Source organism: Octopus bimaculoides, chromosome 11 (genome assembly GCF_046866305.1).
Source record: "Octopus bimaculoides isolate indiv1 chromosome 11, ASM4686630v1, whole genome shotgun sequence".
Classification (NCBI taxonomy): Eukaryota; Metazoa; Mollusca; class Cephalopoda; order Octopoda; family Octopodidae; genus Octopus; species Octopus bimaculoides.
Window position 1 is genome coordinate 83294169 of NC_142938.1, and position 21478 is coordinate 83315646.

Consider the following 21478-nt stretch of genomic DNA (forward strand, 5'->3'; position numbering starts at 1 on the left):
AGAGAGAGAGAGCGCTTTTTTTACTGACTTGAACAACAAAGTGGTGACCGACGACAATGGGATGGCTGGTCCCATGATAGTGTGTTGGTCCTCCTACAACTATAACAACTACACGAATGACCAATTAATGGACTTTAATTCTTAGTACTTCAAATACTTCAATGATTTCTCTTTAGCATCTCAAGGGAGAATTTTAGATGAGTACAAATAAAACCTTACCTCAGCTCTCTCCTCCTATACTACAGGTGCAAACACCAACACCCCAGGCCTGCGAATGCTTAAGTTTTCCTATACCACCTCAGCAATCACAAAGCTAACCGACCTCTGCGCTGGAACATCACTTGAGTACTATAAAAAACACTCTACTTTGGTGTAATTCTGTACTACTTTCTCTCCTTTAAGGATCATCTCAAAGAAATAATTAAATGAAAAGTCAGTTCCATGGAATAACATGTAAAATTACTAAGTCCTGAGGAGAAAGAAAAGAAAATGTGTCACAATCCACCGCGCTGGCCTTGTGTTATTTCTTTACAGACTACCTATGCCTTGTTTGATGTAATCAACCCATGCCAAGAATCTTGACCCATCGTTGAACAACACCTAATACATGGTCACTGGCTGCTTGGAACCCACCAAATCAAACGACCTACACTTTCTTGTTAGCACTGCCCCTCCTCTTACACCAGATGAGATGTTGTCAGTCTAAATGAAGTGACAAAGGCTGTTAACAAATGAATGCCACTTCCTCCATGAACGCCAGACTCGGAGCCCAGTGACTGAAATCAACTGCCCAGAATTTGCATACATATCCAAAATCATCTCAGAATAATGCATAGAACAAGAAATATGATTTCCATGATCTCCCTGGAGTAATATTTGTGACTTTCGTACAACGGAATGCACACACACTCAACCGGGCAAATTGTTACCATAACAATTATTAGACGTAACTATATATAAACATTCTTGCGATTTCCGTTTATAGCAAACGCTTCGTTACAAATATGATTGCGCCTTAACAAAACTAAAGCAACTACGAATCTCCATAGTACGAATCTTCGACATATCAATCAAACCTCACACAACACCTATAGATTGGAGAATGTTGTCTCTGTTATCTAAAAGGACAGGATGGCCACAGTCAGAATGCTTTTTATTATAGGTTACTTATTATTGGTGAGGCAAAAATCAGTGTTAAACAACAGTTCGAACAACGCTGTAGATTCGCCTGCTAGAAATAACATACAGTGCCTCCTCAAATCATACCCTATCGCCTTCGAAATAGAACGATACATTAGAGTACAGACAGATAGAGAGACAGATAGAGAGACAGATAGAGAGACAGATAGAGAGACAGATAGTATAATATGGAGCTTTGTGTAGCTTTAGCAGAGTTCACATTGTTGCCAACCATTGAAGCCAGGTTTCCTGTTTGAATATATATTTTCCCTCTTTCCCACAAGTCTTGACTAAAAGACTTTTTTAAAAACCGATTTCCATGAGAACAAAGCTACGTATTGGAATGATTGATTACAAGGACGCTAATTAAGACAGGATTTGATAAAACAAAACTCTGGGTGAATGAATATTGGTGAGGATAAGAGTAATGGTCAATTAGATCACGAAATCGTAAATCTCTAAGGTTGTTGGATGTTATTTACTTTTTCCAATGCAGAAAATGGTTAATCCAATATGAGAGGAGTACTAAGGCATAGTTCTGGGGCTACTCTGAGGATTTGGCATGTCCCCTGTGTGTTGATAGGAAGCCCTTATTTGTTTCTAATGTTTTGAATTCTGTCACATTTAATTACATTGTGTGCTTATATAATTTAGTTAATTTTTGGTACAATTAAAAACAATTTATAACGTTTGGATATCCAGTGAAACATCTTTGATTCTGGCCTTTTCTCGTTTTTTATAACTATTTTATTCAGCTCTGCGTTTTCGTTTTTGTAATGCCTTTTGTAACGTCGTTTCATTGTGTGTGAAAATGGTCCCTGGTAAAACACAAAAAATAAACAGGAAGTATGGGGGCCTTAAATAGAAACAGACTCTATCATAATAAGCACAGTGGAAATGTTTTAAACAAAGACATAGAAATACATAATACAAACCTCAAGCTTATTTCAGCACGAGACCAGAGATTTGAGTAGAACTTTATAATTATCAACCCCGAAAGGATGAAAAAATAAGAACGACCTTGGCGAAGTTTGGAAGCAAAAACGGGAAGAAAAACCGCTAAACATTTTATCCGGGGTGCTAATGATTCTGCCAGCTAACCGACTTCATAATAATCCTTTCTACTAAAGGCACAAGGCCTGAAATTTTGAGGGAAGGGGTGAGTCGATTTCACCGATCCCAGTGCTCAACTGATATATATTTTATTGACCCTGAAAGGATGAAGGGAAAAGCCGACCACGACGGAATTTGAACTCAGAACGTAAAGATGAACGAAATACCGCGAAGCATTTTTCCCGGCGTGCTAACAATTCTGCCAGCAGCAGCAGCAGACGACGACGACGACGACGACTTCAAATTTTTGCCACAAGGGCAGATCGGAGGAGCGGATTAAGCCGATAACATGGACCCCTGTGTTTTACTAGTACTTAATTTATCGACCCCGAAAGGATGAAAGGTAAAGACGACTTCGGCGGAATTTGAACTCAGAACGTAGCAACGGGCGAAATACTGCTAAGCATTTCGTCCAGCGAGTTAACGATTCTTCCAATTCTCCACAACAATAATAATAATAATAATGATAATAATTTCCTATATTGTCCAGAAAGACATTGAGAAGAATAGCAAAGAAAGAAATACTAAATGCAAAAAGGTAAGATTTATATTGATAAAAGGGGAGTCGTCAACAATAGAGATAAAAGAAATAAAAATAGAATTCAGAAAAATAAGTAAAATTGCCAATAGGGGGGGAGTCTATCGAGGGTAATCTTTTGCCTCACATAAGACTCCGGTTACTCATCCGTTTCTATGGTGTTATTGGAAGGGCCCTTCTTCGGTTTCATTCGCCCTCCTTCAAAAAGAGTGGAATCATTCAGACTCATCACTTTTACCATTCTCATCCACTTTTCAAAAAACACCAGAATGCACCACCTCTCTTTCTCTTTCTCCCTCTCCCTTTCTATTTCTCTTTCTCTCTCTCTCCCTCCCTCTCTCTCTCTCTCTCTCTTTCTATTTCTATTTCTCTCTTTCTCTTTCTCCCTCTCTCTCTATTTCTTTCTCTCTCTCTCTCTCTCTTTCTCTTTCTCTTGCTCTCTCTCTCTCTTTCTCTCTCTCTCTCTCTCTCTCTCTCTCTCTCTCTCCAGCCTCACCTTTCTCTGCGAATAATAATAATTCCTTCAACTACAGACACAAAGCTTGTAATTTGGGGCAAGTGGGGGCTACTTGGTCACATCGATCGCAGCACTTGACTGGCATTATATTTTATTGACCTCGTAAGGATGAAATGCAAAGTCTACCTCGACAGAATTTGAACTCAGAACGTAGGGAACTGAAAGGGATGTTGCTAAGCATTTTGTCCGCCGCGCTAACGGCTCACTGCCTTGATTCACATTTTGGCAGAAGGTCGGTAATTTCGAGGAACGCGATAAGTCGATTACCTCGACCCCAGTACTCAGCTGGTACTTATTTTATCGACCCCGAAAAGATGAAAGCCAAAGTCGAGCTCAGAACAAGAGGACAGGCGAAATGCCGCTAAGCATCTTGTCCGGAGTGCTAACGATTCTGCCAGCTCCCGTCTATGTCACTAATGAAATGTGAATGTCATCATTTTCAGGTTTTTCACTTGTAACCATAAATACATAAGTCTGATCATATAAGCCATTATTTTGTTCCACTACCCATACATCTACCTTGACTAAATTCAGCCTGTCTTGCTGACAAATACATTACACATATTTCACGGACAAATAGTCAGAAATTGAATGGTCAGAAACGGAATAGGCATTTAGTCAAAGAAGCTATTGTTCTACCCCAGCTATAAGCAAATCTCAAATCCCAAATCTATAAATTTCATCTCAGTCATTCACATGGAAGAAGCGGAGATGCCTTTCGCCCCCCCCCCCTCTTGATACCCTTTACTTGAGAAAAAAAAGGGAGGACACTCGTATGTAAGATGTCGTTAGATGTAGGATGACGACTTGAGATTAAGCAGGAACAATACAAAATCCCCTAAAATTATGAATGAGGAAGCCTCTATTTAGTCACCCGGTATGCTAGAAAAAGTTGCTAAATCTTCTTCAAATCATATTCTAACGCTTCATAGTAAAGGAAAGACAAACTGGATAATGAAATCCTAGTTGTAACTCTAAAAACAAAATAACAGATTGAATGGTAGAGCATCTTTCCTCGTTAATCTAATTGGTCATGGTTGGCTTGAGGCTAAACAACAACATGAGAAAAGGTGGGGACACATTAAGTGAGATTTGAGAAAGAACAACACAGCAGGATCATGGCTACATTGCCTTTTATCATAGGTGATCCAGGTAGATTGTTTGCCCACCTGCGGTTCAACAACAAGGACAAACATACCGAGTATCTGGAAACAAAACAAGGAAAAACAAAACAACAAGCAAAACGCTCATTCCAAGAAAAAGGGGACACAAAAAAACGTTTAACTAGAGACATCAAAGAAACAGACAATAAAACCGCCATCAATTCTAGTGGCGGCTCCATTTTGGTTAGGAAAGAGACTACGTGCTAAAATCAGGTGGTTCGCACCTATATTGCCCACCACACTTACATGGCAGTCGCACACGGGTCCTTGGCGTAATGCTGTGCCGGTCGATCATACAATCAATGATGCAACAACTGCAGAACCCTACGATCAAAATAAGAAGAATTGGGAGATTACGCGACGTTGGGTCAGTGATAACCAAACGGTTTTTCTTGACTGTGCATGACATAAACAGCTTTTTCTTCATAATGTAGGACTTGTAATTAATGTGTGTGTGTAAACCAGGTGCTCAGTGAGTCATTTCAGTTCCTATGTCCGATTCGTATCTTCCATGTCGATGTTGTCAATACTCCTGGGAAAGAAATGTAAAAGTTAAAATTTGTGATTATATCACGTAACGTTAAATTCCATCACCTTTCGTTTATGGTCCACTAAAATTTACTTAGAAACATTCGACACACCCCGGTAAATATGAAAAACAAGAAAAGAAGTTATAAATGGTAAATTTCAATTCCTCCTTTTGGTGCTGTCATAAACACTGCCATTCATAGATTTCTGTACATATTCGAAATGTCATCTTTTGGCACCATATTAATTTGTTAATTTTCTAAAGATTAATTATTGTAAAAGACAAAATCAAAACAAAAACTAATAACAATTTACAATGAAGTCTTCCTAATCAAAAACAGCAAATTGCAAATTAATATATCATGAACTAAATAGCGGAGTGTAGAACTGTTTTGTACAGAACATTTTTTTTTTTTTTTGATTCATGAATATATTCATTTCGTTTAACCTGTATGTATGTATGTATGTATGTATGTATGTATGTATGTATGTATCTATGTATGTATGTGTGTGTGTGTGTCTGTATGCGTGTATATGTGTGTATGTATGCATGAATTTATGCTTGTTTTAATATATGGAATTATGTGTTTGAATGATTGTATGCATACATTTCTGTATGTATGCATGTACGTATGCCTATAGTACGCATGTATGTTTGAATGCACACATACACACACATTTATATATATATATATATATATATATATATATGTATGTATGTATGTATGTATGTATGTATGTATACATGTTCGTATATATGCATATATGTGTGTATTGTCTGTGCGTGTGTGTTTGCGTGTATGCATATATGCTCAATAGAAAATCTTTGTCTGCGAAATGTTTGTGTGAAGTTACTGACTTGAATAAATAGATTGAATAAATATACAATATTAATATTGCGTTGAGACCAGCACCGAGTATACTCTTTGCATTGTCTCTATGCAGCAAAAATACGCATTGTGTGTGTGTTGATGCACATGTATGCGAAGATATTTATGAGTATCACCTCCTCTCTCTCTCTCTCTCTCTCTCTCTCTCTAACTCTCTTTTTTTCTCTCTCTCTCTCTCTCTCTCTCTCTAACTCTCTTTTTTTCTCTCTCTCTCTCTCTCTCTCTCTCTCTCTCTCTCTCTATATATATATATATATATATATATATATATATATATATATATATTCATAATATGTTTGTTATATGTTTATACACACACACACATACATACATACATATATATATATATATATATATATATATATATATATATATATATATATATACAGACATACAGACATGCATATAACAAATTTACGTATATACTCTCAGCAAATTATGTATTCATATTCATATGCACGTTTAAAAGACTATATATATAGTTTTATCTCGCTTTTTTTTTTTTGCATTTAATTTAGATTCCTGATAGAAGAAAAACAAATTTCGCTATTTCATGACAATTGAAAATTACATTCATGTACATCGTTGACATTTTTTATATTTCTATAATGAGAAATATATGCACGTACATACATACATACATACATACATACATACATACATACATACATACATACATACATACATACATATATATATATATATATATATATATATATATATATATATATATATATATATATATATATATATATATAATGTGTGTAAAGACAATGTGTGACAGACAGACAGAATACGCAATTATGTGTGAGTTAATTATTTCAGCTCTCTATGAATGTATATGGTAAGATATTCTAAATGTTCTTTAGTATCAGAAAAGCATGACCTCCACGCTTTCCTTCGGCATTTCATCTGTATTTTGATAAAGCTTATGTAGTGTTTAGAAAATATTCATTAAACTTATAATTTCTTCACACTTTGCTCTTCGAATCTACATTCATGAATTCTACAAAAGAAACATTATGTACATAAATGCGTATATCTGTATGTCTTTGAACTATACAATTACTATGTGCGTGTGTCTGTATATATATATACATATATATATATATATATATATATATATATATATTATTAGCGACAGAATCAATATTAATATCAAAAAGCAATCGTTATATCCAACTTAACGTGGATGCATTGTTAAAGTACTGAATACTGAGTCGTTTACCTCACATATGGGTGCATGGTGCATAAAAGCACTCGTATTTATGTCATATACAGCCAAATCTCACTGCCAGCGATATATGGAATTTCGGTTATCGTTCAGACACTGGTGTTCCAAGGCTATCTTAACATTCAGTTTAATGTGTTTAGCTGAATATTGCGTTTTTTACAATGAGAGGACTTCTCATATGGACGCTAGCTGCATAAAAGCACACATATTTATGTCACTGGCAGACGAGAATCGTCTGCAATGCGCGCCGGAATTGCCAGATCACGTGATTTCGACGCGCCCGACTCTTCATTGGTAAAATAAAGATCTGTGTGTGTGTGTGTGTGTGTGTGTGTGTGTGTGTGTGTGTGTGTGTGTGTGTGTGTGTGTGTGTGTAAAATGAACTACATCCTGCATTCCTTACTTTCTGTATCTCTTGCCCACCACTTCTTTGTTGGACTTTTTTCTTTGCAGTCATCGATTTACCATTGTTCGAGAGGAATACCAATCACTTCGATTTCCCCAGTTTCAGCTATCTTATTAAGCATAATGTGTGTGTGTGTGTGTGTGTGTGTGTGTGTGTGTGTGTGTGTGTGTGTGTGTGTGTGTGTGTGTGTGTGCATTGCATTGTTTCCGTTTGTTGACTCTGGCCACTTTCGGACATCCACGGACCACCACGGCCATCCGCCGGCACCGCTTCGAAACAATTTGTGTATGCGTGCTATGTATGTATACATACATATATACAAACATAAATGCTTATACATATATATATATATATATATACATGTATATATATACATACATGCGTATGCTGTATAATTGTCTAAAGTACATTGTCACTGCCAGTTCCGCCAACTTAGTTATAAATTTAGCCCTTATTAATTCTAAGATTGCGTAATTGGTGAACTATTTGGTAATAGACTTTGAAGTAAAATATACACCAACCATATTTGAAATACACCATTTCCCTCAAAATTATAAATATATATTTACTTGAGGAATGAATTATTATTATTTTAACTTTATGGTTATTTCTCTCGAGCTCGAAATGGTTCAAAGTTTACAGTGTAAGGGATGAGATTTTTGGGGGTTTTTTTCCCGACAGCTTTTTTTAAGTATACCCCATACATAAACAGTACACACATAAGCACATATGTATACATGTATACAAACACTTATACATATACGTGTGTGAGTGTGTACATATATATATATATATTTATGGATATATATAAATATAAATATATATATATATATATATATATATATATATATATATATATATATATGTATGTATGTATGTATGTATGTATGTATGTATGTATGTATGTATGTATATACGAATGATTGAATGAATGAATGAATGGATATGATTATTCTGATGGTGAATGTCGAGGCCGCCTCAGACACAACCCTCACCGTTCTCCGCCACACTCTGCGGTCTCAAGCTGCAGATGTACACTGCGCTAGGTTTCCCCCCACCTCCTTCATCCAATCTTTGATGTTATCGTCTCCTTTTTGTCTTTGTTATTCGAGAGCCCGTTTTCCGTCCACCCAACCCCCAAGGATGCGGTCATAGTCGTATTAGACCCTGATAGCATGGCCAAAATGTTGCAGATTTTCGCCGTTTGACCATCGTCACAAGATCTCGGTCCACTCCAATCTCCTTCAAGACAATATAGTTTTTGAATTAATATTATCAGCCTTGTATTTCAATGTTTTGTGTTAAATATTTGAATTGTTCCTGATTAGTATTTCAGTATTTTTGCATAAATGTTTCCATGCTCTTTCATTAATATTCTGGTGTTGTAACGCTAAATACTTTGATTATTTCTATCAAATTAGTTAATTATTCGTTGTTAACTATCTAGACAGCTTGAGATTAATACTTCGATGCTCCTTGTTAAATATTTAGATATCTTCTTTTAAATAGCTAGATAATTTGCTCTAATCGTTTAGATATTCAGAGTTAAATATTCAAGTATGTTATTTGTTAAATATTTAAATACTCTACGTTGAAGCTGTACATGTGCTTTGCTAAATTTTCCCGTTATTTATTAAATACTTAGACGGTCTTTATCAAATATATAGAAGGTCTATGATAGATTGTAGTTGTTACGTATTAAATATTTTGATAGGTTTCATTAAATATTTAGATGGTCTGTGTTGAAATTGTACACGTGCTTTGCTAAATTGCACGTTAGTTGTTAAATATTTAGATGGGCTCTGTTAAATATTCAAATAGTCTGTGCTGAAACTGTAGTTGTGATTTCCTAAATATTTACGCGTTATATTTGTTAAGTAATTAGATTGCCTGTGCTGATACTCTGCATGTGAGTTGCTAATTATTCACGCGTTATTTGTGAAATATTTAAATGATCTGTGCTGAAGTTAAGAGCTTTAATTTGTTAAACATTCATGCGTTGTTTGTCAAATATTTTAATGTACATTGTTGAATCTTTATATGTAGCATGCTAAATATGTTCTTTGGTCAATGTTTGTCAAAGAAACTTTGTTAACGCGAAAGCAGAAGCAGAAGCATTGTCGTGTGACTCGCTCTGCAACCTCGTGTATTCAGGTTCAGTCCCACGCGCAGCACTGGTCTTAAATATCTTCTACTACAGCCTTAGGTCGACCAATGCGTTGTGAATGAATGGAATAGACAGAAACTAAAAGAATACCCGGTGTGTGTGTGTGTGTGTGTGTGTGTGTGTGTGTGTGTGTGTGTGTGTGTGTGTGTGTTAGAGCCTGTTACCGCTTGACAACCGGTGCTGGTTTGTTAGCGCCTCCATAATTTATCAGTTCGCCAAAAATTGATCGATAGAATAAGTACCAACATTTAAAAATCAAGTACTGAGGCCTTTCTGCAATGACATATCTCTTCAAAGTGGCATTCCAGCATGGCCAGAAACCAATGACTGAAACGAGTAAAAGAGTAACCGAGTTTGCAGTAAATATTTAATCACAGTGCAAACTCTAATTACGCTTTCAGATACAAAACGCAGCAAAAAGAAAAGATATTTCACAGGTTGACAAAATGTTTCAGAAAGTATGCTAGATCACTGGCGCCACATTGTCACTGAAGTTTGTTCCTTAAAGATTCCAGAGCAGTGGTTCCTAACCATTTCACAGTGGTTCCCAACCATTTTATTTCAATTAGCCTTCCCACAGACCCTTTTTAATATTCTTATGTATATGGGGAACCACTATTCTATAGTAAAAATTCTATATTCTACAGTAATATGTATCGGAAGGTAATCAAATGATTGGTTGGCGGCGAATTGGCAATGTCATTACAGCCTGGGACAGATGGCCTTCTGGCTCTTTTTCGCTCTCATTTCAAATCTAACCGACTCAAGCATTTGACTGATACTTTGAATTTCATCGTTCCAGAGTCGATGGAATAAAGCACCAGCCAATTATGGTTTCTAAGCTAGAAACAACGACTCTTATTATTTGTTTGCTTATCAGAAAAAACATTGTCTTGTAGTTTTTGCCCTCACACTTTACCTTTTAACTTCAAATCTCGCCGAGGTCAAATTTACTTTTCATCCTTTCAGGATCGTTAAAATAAAGTAACGATCTAACACTCTCCCCTCAAAATGCTTGGCCCTATGTCTAAAGCAGAAATTAGCAGTAGTAGTAGTAGTAGTAGTAGTAGTAGTAGTAGTAGTAGTAGTAGTAGTAGGGCGGCGAGTTGGCAGAATTGTTCGCCCAGCGCTTCGTTCTGAGTTCAAATTCCGCCGAGGTTAACTTTGCCTTTCACCCTTTTGGAGTTGATAAATTAAATACCAGCGAAACACTGGGGTCGATGTCCCCTCCCCACAAATTTCAGGTCATGTGCCTTTAGTAAAAAAGATTATTATTATTGCCATAGTTTCTTTTTGAGTTCATAAATTACAAAACATGCCATAAAAATTAGCTACAAGACATGTGGGGACGTGCATATATATAAATGCAATGAAATTAAGACAGAGCGCAATGTAGTACACAATATATTAAAATATGTTTAAAAATTTAGTACACAAAACAAATAAGGTCAATCCTGCCAACAGGGAATGAGAGTCTACCCTCAATGTAGGATCGAGGCACCCACAGCACCGATTCTGATCACTCACTGCAAACAATCATTGAACTTCTTCAGATTTGTCCAAGTCATGAGTACTCTCACATCCTTTCTGTCATCTTTCATTAGTCGTTGATTAGACTATTGATGGGAGCTTTCATCAATAGTATATTATTTATGGATTAGGTATATTCGTCCACCCATCTCTTCCTTAACCACCATAATTTTCCACTTGTCTTCCTACAAATCATCCAGTGATTTTACAAGTTCTTGAAGCTGGTTCACTCAACTGTGATGCTGAGGAACTGTGAACGAATATACACACACCCTCCTTCGTAGACGAATATACACCCTGCTGGGCAGGGCTTCCTTTAACCTAACTGTTTTTAATTTCGGCCCCTTATTTTCTCTTCTCTCAGGACACTTTCTTTTCTTACTCAGTCTCTGGCAGTTTCTACCTTTTTCTCTGTTTCCTATCCATTCAATCTATGAATTCTTACTAATTCTTTTTTTGAAATGCTGCAGGATAAAAATCAGAGTTATTTTGTTTTTTATTTTATTTTACTTCCAGAATATTAGAAAGACAATGTGAGTGAGATGTGTCTGCCATCCCAAACAACCTTATTTTGTTCATGTGGAAAATCATTTTTTGCAAAATTTGCAAAAAGACAACAAAAAAATACAAATTTCCAGTTTATATGTTTTGGAAATATTTATCCTCCCTGTTACTTAACAATCTTTTCCCATATTACTATAGAAAATCTTTTTCTTCTTGTTTATTTTCTGGATTATGAGGAAGTGAAGGAAAATAAGCAGATATTGTGGGAAATATGGCACAAGCAAATCGAATTTTCAAATTTTCTGTTACTAAAACAGAAGAAATTCAAGTAATTTCTTTTTAATGAACAATAATCAGAATTTTATCTTTCATTTTCAGTTGCATACTTTTTTTTTCTAAAATATAAATAATTTATTTTGTACTGAATGCATTTGGCACGTGATTAAATTTGAAATTTGAAATGATATACCACATGTTTTTCTACATTGAGAGCCATTACAACTATCTTGTAAACACCTACTGTATTTTCTTTATATATATGAATGTATATATGTATACATGTATATGAATGTATATTTATATATATGTACGTATATATATATATATATATATATGTTTATGTATATATGTATGTATATATTTATATATATACATACGCACACACACACATATATATATAAATGTGTGTATATATATGTGAGTGTGTGTGTGTTTGTGTGTGTGTGTGCGTGTGCGTGTGTGTGTGTGTGTGTGTGTATAAAAGTAATATTCATTAAATAATTTTACTTGGTTATATAGTTTGTTATATAATATTCCTCATATTTTGTATTTTATTATTTATTTTTATTTTTATTTTATTTTTGATCTACTCTTCTTCTATTCTATCAGATTTAGCTTTAAAATAAGCTGAAAAATATATTAATTATAATAAATATGTATTTGCGTGTGCATTTGTGTGTATATGTATGTATGTATTTGCGTGTGCATGTGTGTGTATATGTATGTATGTATATGTATGTATGTATTTGCGTGTGCATGTGTGTGTATATGTATGTATGAATACATACACATATATTATAAATCCTATCTAATATATAGACTTAAATACTATCTATATTATAATAAATTATTTTGGACAGAGGCATTTAGACTATATTTTTTAGACTATATTTTATTTACCAGTTTACAAAACATAATATTTATATTACATACACTGATATGTATTACACTAATATTTGGGTTTGCAGAAAGCAATAAATGCAATAAAACAATATTTTAGTATTTTTTATATTTCTACTGGTTATTCTAAATATGGTAATTCCTGAAACTTCATGACTCGCCTCTTCTTCACAGAATATGCAATCTTATTCCTAGATTTTATTCACTTCTTTTGTCTCATTGCAGATTATTAGTTTCCATGTTTGTTTTCATCAACGAAAAGAATGGAATGTTATCCAAAATATTGGAATTCTCCTTTCTTTTTTCTTTCATGCTACACAAACTGATCATATTTTTACAAATTACATTATCTGTGTTTTTGGCCGTTAAACTTTTTAGATTTGAGTTCATTTTGTTGGGTTTCTTAATTTTTTGTTTTAATCAGATATGGTCTGTTTAAATATTAAATTTAAACCAGCAATATCTGGCCAAAAGTATTCTACCCATTTTATGTTCTAACTAGCCTGATCAGGCCTCTCACATCTTTTCTACAATATCATTCTAAAGAAAATAACATTATCAAAATCTCAAAGCTATGAGATAATGCATGATTAATTCAAAACAATGTGAATAAGCAAGCTGAGTTTTTTTTATATATATAAGAATATGTAAGAATATAAAACAAGCGATTTTTTAAATTTCTAATGAAATGGAATTGTTAATTACATTCTATATTTATTTGCATCATGCATTTTTTAAACACCTTTTTTAAAATCCTTTGTTCATCTATAACTTGTTGGTATCAGCTGTGCCAGAAACATCTTGATAATTGTTACAAAATGCTTGTTCATATTCCATAATCATGCTCCCGAAAACATTTAAAAACCAAAGAATACAAAATAAGCATCTGCATGTATAAAAGAGCTGCTATGGTTAGAATTTAAGGAAAACACTTGTGAACAAACATGAAATAATTTTTAACTTTGAGGAGAAATTTCCTAAAAAGATGTTTGGAAATTACATCTTCACATAATGGGAGTAATTCTGTAAAATCTATCCTTGAAAAGAAAAAAGGAAAAATTTTTAGAAATGGTTAAAAGCTGTCTTTTAGAGATTCTCTACGGATCCTTCAAGAAATATATTTTAATTGTTATTCCATAGAAAGAAAAATTAAATTTGTTAATAATTACATAATGTGTAATTATGTAATATCTATCTGCAGCAAAAATGGAAAATACTTCTAGAATTCGCTAAAAGTCATTTTTTAGCAATATCTGCTGATCCTTCAAGAAATATATTTTAGCCATTATTCCACAGAATAATTATTACATTCATATGAGATAAAAATCAAGTTTATGGAAATTTTATGAAGTCATTAATATCAGAATTGGTAGCATGCTGAACAAAACGTTTGCCATAATTGTTACACTCCTTCACTTTCTGAGTTCAAATCTTGCCAATTTTGTTCTACTCTCTGCATTTCTGGGGTTTCATGTAATTGATTATACTCTCCTCGCAAATATAAGGAATTTATATAATGGATTATGATTGGAAGCATCACTATAACAGGCAGAGTATTTTATGATGCTTAAATATATATATGCATTTATACTGCGAGTTCAAATCCCACAGAGGTCAAGTTTAGTTTTCATTTTTCTATTCTTTGGCTGTTAAGATGATAAATTCTGCCCCAGTCAATTACTGAGGTCTGTACAATCAACTATATCCCTTCTTTCCCTAATATAGGGTCTTGTGCCAAAATAAGAAATCGTTATTAACATTATTCCAATTTCAAGAATTGTGGATTAATAGAATCCAAATCACAACAAAGAAAATGGCCTTGCAAATATCTCATCACATATTCACTTTTCTTTATAAAGTTTCCTTTGTGTATTGAGCTCAAACACCCCATCACGGTCAACTTGACTTCAATCCTTCCAAAGTCAATAAAACATTGAAATTGAAGCCCTTTTGAGACCAACCTGCCTGACTCCACCCTCACCACCTGTCTTTGATACAATAATTGACCCACTGAGAAATGATATTTCAATTTTAACATTCTATCGTATGTAAAACACTTTTCCTGTTCTAAAACCACATTAATGAAGAGTTTGTTATATTACTAAACACCTTCAAATAATCGATTATTTTTGAAAATTACTTGAAACACGTGAACAGCATATTCATTTGAAATATCACAAAAGAGTTAAATTGACAAAATCCCTTCTCAAAATGTGTAGCCTTCTGCTTACATTAGGAAACCATGTTATTACTCTTTCATGTGCTGCAAATATGTAAAATATTACTTTTTCCTTGAGAATTGATCAGGAAAACATCCTCTAAAAGAAATTATATTCACTTATTATTCAATTACTTTTCTGGAGGACATGAAGCAAGCAAAATTTTTTAATATCTTCTTTCAATGTTATATTTCCATGTTTTGATGTGACTTTTTTCTGAAGTGGTGTGTTATAGTTTGCTTGTGTTTTATATATATATATATATATATATATATATATATACTTATTAATGAAACATTCAAAACAATAATTTAAATATTTGTTATATTTGATATAAATGTTCCATTGAAATTTTATTCAAAAATTGGTAAGTTTTATTATACAGTGTCTCATTTTTATTCTGTACTCTTTTCTCACACACACATACACTATCTCTCTCTCTCTCTCTCTCTCTCTCTCTCTCTCTCTCTCTCTCTCTCTCTCTCTCTCTTTATATATATATATATATACATATATATATATATATATACATATATATATATATATACATATATATATATATATACATATATATATATATATACATATATATATATATATATATATATATATATACACACACCCATATATATATTCACACACATTCACATGCATACACACACACATATATATATACATGTATACATGTATATATTTATAAACATATATATATATACAATTAATCACACACATATGTATATATATAAATTCACATATATGCGTTATATGTATATATATATATATATATATATATATATATTTATATACACACATGCATACAACAAATTTATTTCAACCAATCCAATAGCACATCGTAAAGGCACATGGCTTAGTGGTTAGGATGCTGTACTCATGATCATAAGATTATGGTTTCAGTTCCTGGGCCAGTCGATGTGTTGAGCAAAACGTTTTATTTCCCATTGCTCCAATACACTTAGCTGGCAAAGAGGAATAATCCTGTGGGGGTACTGGCATCCTGTCGTCCAGTGGAGGAATATATATGCAGGAGAATCTTGAAAACTGGTCTTATGAGTCAAAGGTCCTTATGAGGACCTGTCATCTTTCAAAAACTCATTATTCTAGCTTTCCTCTGCCTTGCAGTCAGTTCCTCAGACAGTGGAAGAATGCAGGAACTGACTGCATGTCAGAGAAACTCCAGAGTAACAAACCACTGGTCTGACCAAAATAAATTATTGTACAGGCTCATTAACACACTGAACAAAATGTTTTGTGCCACTTTTCCCATTATTTACATTCAGGTTTCAAATTCTGCTGCAGTTGATTTCGCTTTTTATCATTTTGGGGGGAAAATAAAAGAAGAACCAGTTGATTCTCCTCCCCTAAAATTTCAGGCTTTGTACCTGATTCTTACATACACATATATATGCATACATACATATATACATACATACATTCACATATATATATATATATATATATATATATATGTGTGTGTGAATGTATGTATGTATATATATATATATATATATATATATATATGTATATATATATATATATGAAAAGATGAGTAGAGATGGGTTTTGGGCGGGGTGGATAATTGTTATTATAATGATAATGGTTACAGTTACTCTAATGAGTTTCGAGCTTTTCGACAGCCATTTTCAAACTGACATTTCGTGGTTTAAAAGGTTGCTTATATGGCAAAAGAATTTTTCTTATAAGTATACAAATAAAAATTACAAATAGGAAATAGAAAATAACAGATATAAAAAATATTAAAATATCTATATTTTTTATTTTTTTTATTTGTATATCTGTAAGAAAAATTCTTTTGCTATATAAACAACCTTCTAAACCACAGAATTTCAGTTTGAAAATGCCTATCGAAAAGCTCGAAACTCTTTAGAGTAACTATAACCATTATCATTAAAATAAGAATTATCCCTCCAAAAGCCATCTCTACTCATTTTTTTAAATATATTATATTGTACCAAGAACATTTTTTTTATTATTCTACTATATATATATATATATATATATATATATATATATATATATATATATATATATATATATATATATATAGGAGTGGAAAATTTTAGATATAATTTTTTTTTTTCATGATCGCAATCATTTTATGTTCAAACGTGTGTAATTTTCACAATGATATTTCAAAATGCTATTTAATTTTAAAATTTTTTTTAAATTGTTATTTAATTTGTGATTTCTTAAATTTTTATTGTATCGGCAGAACATTATTGTAAAATGATAAAATATAACATTTCATAAATGTGACTTGCATTGAAAAAAATTTTCTTTCTTTTTTTTCTTTTTTCATCCCCACCCTCTTTCGCAGATATCATTATATAAAAAAACATTAAATACAGATAACATTTGAATATTACATACCAATGTAAGATATATTTTTCATTGAAAAATACATAACCTTAACAGAATGTTAGAAAAAATTGAAATTTGTTTCGTTTTTGTAGTAATTCTTCTAGAATTCCAAAACTGCTTGTTTTTCTTCCAGACTTGATCATTTGATGATGACTTTTTTAAATGGAATTAATCCCATTTCATTTGAAATTATTTTACTCTCAATTAATAACCCGAATATTGTTTATATATATATATATATATATATATATATATATATATATATATATATATATATATCCATAAACTTTATTTATGGGGGGAAATGTTAACACCCATTGTTCAACTCTAAATTTATCTGAAAAATTAAGTCTATCATTTACTACATATTCATGTGCATACATTACTTGATATGCAGGAACTCCCCAGCATGCATACATACACACACACACACGCACACAAATATATATATATATATATATATATATACATAGACATATACATGCATGTATATATTCATATATACATGCATGTATATATTCATATATACATGCATATGATGATCCTCATCATCACTTTGACACCCACTTTTCCATGTTTGCATGGGTCAGATAGAGTTTATTCAGGAATATTTTCTACATTCTCATGCTCTCCCTGTTGCCAACCCTCACTTGTTTCCAAGCCAGATAATATTTCCTCATGACCAGACACCTTCTTGCAGAGTATTGTAAATGAATGATACTGCTTGTGTAACAATGACAATCATTTACGACTACCACGTGATGTCAAGACAAGGAGAAGCAGAAACATACATACATCTACATGTACACACACACACACACATGCATATATATTATGGGCTTCTTTCAGTTTCCATCTAACAAATCTACCTACAAAGCTTTAGTCAGTCCAGAACTATAGTAGAAGACACTTGTCCAAGATGCCATGCAGTGGGACTGAACCCAGAACCATGTAACTGAGAATCAAACTTCTTAACGACACAAAAACTCTTGTAAACAGCCATGCCACTCCCCCCCTCTCTCTCTCTCTCCCTATATATGTATATGTATGTGTGTGTGTGTATGTATGTATATATATATATATATTATGTATATATAGATATATATATATACTGTTTATCAATGGCTGATAACACACACAGAGAAAGATATTTCAGTTCTCTTGTAGAGTGGATGTAGATATAATAAACAGTTTACTTGTCCATTACTGTACAGTTTTACCAGCATTGATTACTCCAGTCTAGCAAAACAGTACTGTAATGGTAACTAACTTATGATACAGTCTGTCTCAAACACATATATTTACACACACACACACACACACACACACACACACACACACACACACACACACACACACACACACACACACACACACACATAGTTATAATTGTAATTTTTCAATATAAATTAAAAAGCATTCAATGTATGTACTGTACAAATGTTATATTTGATTTATTGATTTATTTATTTTTGTGCTACCCAGTTCTTCAGATCTCATTTTAATAAGGAGGGTTAAATTTTTATATATGATTTCTAACCAGAATACATATATACACACATATACACAAACACATACACCTATACACATATATGTATGTATGCATGTATATCTATATATATCTATTTATCACTATACACACACACACACACAAAGGGCTTTTGTACTGTTTCCATTAACCAACTTTCACTTACAAGGCATTGGTGAATGCAAGGCTATTTTAGAATACGTCTGCCCGTGATGTCACACTGTGTAATCAAACCTGACACTTCATAGTTATGAAGGAAGCTTCTTGACCAATCAGTTATGCCTTTGTCTATACTTGTACGGCAAGATGCTTCTATTAAGGCTTTTTTTCTGAGACTAAAAGAAAAACTTTGTGAAATAATTATTGTAGTCCTTATAAGCAGTATATGTAAGCTGTCAATAACTACAATGAACTCACCATGAAGTAATTATTTGAACTAATCATTCAAAATATTTCTTGCATAGTTACTTGTGATACCATATGTATTCTTAATAGTGTTCTGTTTTTGTTTTCCATCCTCTTTCACTATTGTGGAAAACTACTGGTCGTAAATGAAATATATGAAATGAAATATAGTACAACAGTTTGAAAAATATTACATTGTCATCATCGTCATCATCGATTAATGTCCATGTTCCATACAGGCTTGACAGGACCATGTGGACTGCATCATGTTGCACTGTCTGCTTACACATGTTTTCTACAGCTGGATGTCTTTCTTCATGCCAATCATTATACAACATGTACTGGACACATTTTTTTCACACAACAGCACCAGTGAGGTCACCATGAATTTTGTAAGACTATGAAAGCCAACGGGGCAACTTTACAGTAGATGAAAGGTTAAAGGTTAAAGGAGATGAAAAGGTAAAGTATGAGAGAAGTGACCAAAGCCAAACCAGTTTCTTGCTGTGGAAATGCTACTATATTAAAATAGAAATTTTTTTTTTTTCCTTTTTAAAAATTATTTACGATCACACAAATATGGATGAAATCTTCTACAATATATCATGTAGATAAGTTCCGTTTGAAACAGTATTAATTATATTTCATATGTGTACGTTTGTGTATGTTTATATGTATACATGTACGTGTGTGTATGTGTGTGTGCATGTTGGTATGTGTATGTATGTGTGTGTATGTGTGCATATGTGTGCATATCTGTGCGTGTGTGTCTGTCTGTCTGTGTATGTTTGAAATATGTACAAGTTTTAAATTCAAAAGTGAGATTAATTAAAGTCCTTCGTGTGTTAACCAAACTAGAGTTAATCATTATACTTCAATTATACAAAACAGATTTAGTTTCCTCTTATAACTCATTGGATTTTACATTTGTAAATCTGCTTCACATAAAATAAAACATGCACTTATATACTATACACATATATAAATACATACATTGTGCGTGTGCACATATATGTGCATATATGTATTTATATACATATATATATGTATCGTGTGTGTGTGTATATATATATGAACACACATACATATATACATATCACTGTCATCATCATTTAATGTCCCTTTTCCCATGCTGGCATGGGTTGGATGGTTTGGCAAGAATAGACAAGCCAGAGGGCTCCACTAGGTTCTAGGTCTTCTCTGGCACGGTTTCTACAGCTGGAGGCCCTTCTTAGCGCCAACCACTTCACAAAGTGTAATGGGTGCTTCTTACATGACACCCACACCAGTGAGGTCAGTAATATAACATCCCTCATCTGAGTGGGGTGTAGACTGGAGGAATAAGAAACTATGATGGAGGGAGAGGACTAAGTGTCTGTCGAAGAGATGAATATATGGCTTGCCCTCCTGGTCAGAGAGAGAGAGAGAGATAGAGATAGAGATAGAGATGAGGTTCAGGTCCAGGTCCAAAGTGGAATATAAGACAGAATAAGAAGTGCAGTGAGTGAAAATAGTGTGAGAGATGATTAGAGAAAGGAACTGAGATGGATGCAGAGGGTATCGATTCAGCATAGGGGGAGGAGAAGAAATAGTGTGTGTGTGTTTATGTATATACATGTATGTACACACACAACAGGCTTCCACATAGTTTCTGTCAACCAAATCCAGTCACAATGCATTGGTCAATTTAGTGTCTTCTGCTATGTCTTCTTTCCAAAATACCATGCAGTGGAATTGAACCTGACATTATACGGTTACAAAATTAGCTTTTTAATCACAGAGCCATGCCTACATCTATATACACATGTGTGTGTGTGTGTATGTATGTGTGTGTGTGTGTGTGTGTGTGTGTGTGACAGAGAGAGAGCGCGAGAGTGTCTGTGTGTGAGCTTGTTATATATCTATAAATATATATACATATATATATATATATATACATATATATATATATATATATATATATATATATATATAGAGA

General features: G+C 33.2%; 1 protein-coding gene across 3 annotated transcripts in view; it reads left to right on the forward strand.

The window, feature by feature from the left end:
* LOC106878522 (copine-8) overlaps positions 1-14007 on the forward strand; it is a 149936-nt gene extending 135929 nt beyond the window's left edge. For 2 of the 3 annotated variants that reach the window (XM_014927751.3, XM_014927750.3), the window contains one exon: positions 1-4579. This exon is cut by the window's left edge and continues 2670 nt beyond it. The gene's annotated coding sequence lies outside the window, so the exon portion shown is untranslated. Of the gene's footprint in view, positions 4580-13173 lie in introns of those variants that run through there. The other variant, XR_016243741.1, reaches the window with a different exon arrangement.
* The last annotated feature ends 7471 nt before the right edge of the window (positions 14008-21478 follow it).